The sequence below is a fragment of the Arachis ipaensis genome, chromosome B10 (genome assembly GCF_000816755.2).
Source record: "Arachis ipaensis cultivar K30076 chromosome B10, Araip1.1, whole genome shotgun sequence".
Lineage (NCBI taxonomy): Eukaryota > Viridiplantae > Streptophyta > Magnoliopsida > Fabales > Fabaceae > Arachis > Arachis ipaensis.
Genome location: NC_029794.2, coordinates 14,236,845 through 14,239,577, shown reverse-complemented (window position 1 = coordinate 14,239,577; position 2,733 = coordinate 14,236,845).

Sequence of the window (2,733 nt, the reverse complement as noted above, 5' to 3'; positions counted from 1 at the left end):
TTCTACCAATTTTTAAGTATTAAGTTTAAAAATTATATTTTTTATATAATATAGCAATACACAATTAGATATTTAAAAAGTACATAAAAAAATTAGGAAAAAAATTCAATCTTGACTCTTTTCTATTTATTCTTTTTAATTTATAGTCATTCGTGTATAAGTAAATTTTTAAAAAATAAAAATTCATAATTGTAAAATCAACAAATTTTAAGTTGGAAATGTATCATGCTTGAAAATTTTGCATTGAAAATTAATTTTATGAATATCTTCTATTTTTTTTTGTCAAACTCACACTATCTTTAGTGAGACCCTGGGAATTAAGTTGTTTCTATTTTTAAAAATTAATTTTGTGAGTGTTTGAATATGTTCGGTGTTTCGGGTACCGGACAGTTCGGGTAGGTATCCTGATTAGTGAGGGGGGAGGTCTCGTTTGGTCGTAGGCCACCGGGCTGGTGTAGGCGGGGTCCCGAGCACTTCACGTGGAAAGGGGGGTGTCACCTGCAAAGACACTCCGACGCTCGAGTCAGTGAGGGTGCAGGCGAAAAAGGGATAGAATGATGTGTGTCGTACCTTGGGGGAAGGGTAGGTCCTTTCCCATTTATACTGTATCAGAGGTGGGCCCTGCAAGGACAGGCCCACCTTCTTCGAGACCTCCCTTGCACAGCTGTAGCGAAGCTGTCAGGGACGCATGTCCGGGTCGGCGATCGGGCACCTTGCTCTTAACCGTTCGGGTCGGGTGGTGTCCGGGTCGGACCGGCCCACATTCAGTTTGGGCCAGGCCGTAACAGTGCCCCCGACGCGCCAGCAACGATCGTGGGGATCGTTGGTGGCGTGTCATCTCTCCTTTCGTGCGTTGTCCCCAGGTTGACCGTCCGTGGGGGGACGTGCCTCTTGCGCGGGTGTCCGTTTGTTGCTGAAACGACCGCTTGTCGTCTCGTTTTTCGTGTGGAGCATTAAATGCTCATAATGGACTGGGAAATCCTGTACGCAAAGACTATTTTGCCCCCAGGTCTTTCGCGCTTCCTGGGTGGCAGTTTTAAACAGTTTTTGCTTTGATCTTTCCCTTTACACTCTTGCTCCTACTATCTCCTTCTTCTCCTTCTTCTCCACCCAGAAAATCTCAGAGCTTTGTTCCAGCATCCTCATGTATCTTTCCTTCTTTCTTCTCAGTTTTCGCAACCGATTCGTGTAATCTTTGATCCTTTCTATTTTCTGCTTCATTGTCGTACGTTTGCTGCTTGCATTTGCTCCATGTTCTTGCTGTTTTTGTTTGATCTTTTGTTGCTAGATGGCTTTCTAGTGCCAGGTAGACGCATTAGGGGGGGTACCATTCCAAGGTAGTTTTTTAGGTAGCTTGCTTGATAGATGACTTTAGCCATGCTTAATCTTAACTGTTGAATAGGATGGACATAGTTTCTAGGTTTTTCCTGGACTCCCGACCTCATAGACTAACGGAGTGGTATCCCCACTGTAGGTATGCCTCGCGTCGTTTCTCGGGCTTCTCCTTCCGCCGCGAACTATGACCCCTACGCTTGGGTGACCTCCGATGTGAAGGACTCGCCAAATCAGATGGACCTGGAGGAGTTGACGGAATTTCGACAAGCCGAGTATCTGTGCGGGGGGACGGATGAGGAGGCCAATTATGACGTCTTCGTTCCTGCCCCCATGAGCGGCTGTATGAGATTAATTTTCACTCCCCCGAGTTGCCGACTGGATTTGGTTTTACAAAGCCATGTTCACCCAGGTGGGCGTTCGTATACCGTTTTTCGACTTCCAGATGTCGCTTCTTAATCGGATATCCGTGTCGCCGTCGCAGCTTCATCCGAACAGCTGGGCTTCTATCCGCTGTTTCGAGATGGTTTGTAAATATCTCGAGCAGCCGGTGTCGGTGGATGTCTTTCTCTTCTTCTTCAACCTTACTAACCCTTCCAAACAAGGGAAAGCGAGGAAAGGGTTCCTGTCTTTCCGATCTGCCCAAGGTTGGAGGATATTTGGCTTGTTCGAGGACTCCTATCATGGGTTCAAGGACAAATATTTCAAAGTTCGTCCCGTCAAAGGTCGCCATCCCTTTTAGTTGTCGCTAGAGGGAGAACGCCTCATCCCGACGTATTGGAGCTTCGGGGCAGGGTCTAATACCTTCATTAAGGTGACCTACAAGGGGATGTCCCCTATAAATAAGAGGATTGCCGACGTGTTGTTTGCGATTTTTGGAAAGAACCCTGTGAACCCCCACCTCCTTATGGGTGAACGGGAGGCCACCAGGAGTTATATTTGTGAGCTGTTTTGTCTTGTACTTTTGTATCGTTTATCATTTAATTTTCTCTTGCCGACTTCACAACTGACGTATTTGTTTCTCTGTTGTAGTGGAGATGTCTGCTTTGGTAACCGGGCTCGAAGGTTTAGTCAAGACCTTCATGGAGGATAGCGATGAGGAGAAGGCTGACGGGAAGGTTGTCGGGGAGTCGGGGGACCCTACCGAGGAGAGGGAGGATCACGCCGTACCTTCGCCTCGGGACGCCAAGATATCAGACAAGAATTCTGTCGGGATGAAGGCTTCTCTTATTCCCGAGGAGACGGCTGGTATTGGTCAGTCGTCCTCTACCCATCGGGAGTTTGATGATCTGAAGCTTGTCCCTACTCCCAAGAGGCAGAGGGCATCCTCCAGCCCAGAAGGGACTCTAACTGTGATGGAACAGAATTTCGATGCTAGGGCCTTTATTGACAGCCAGCTGA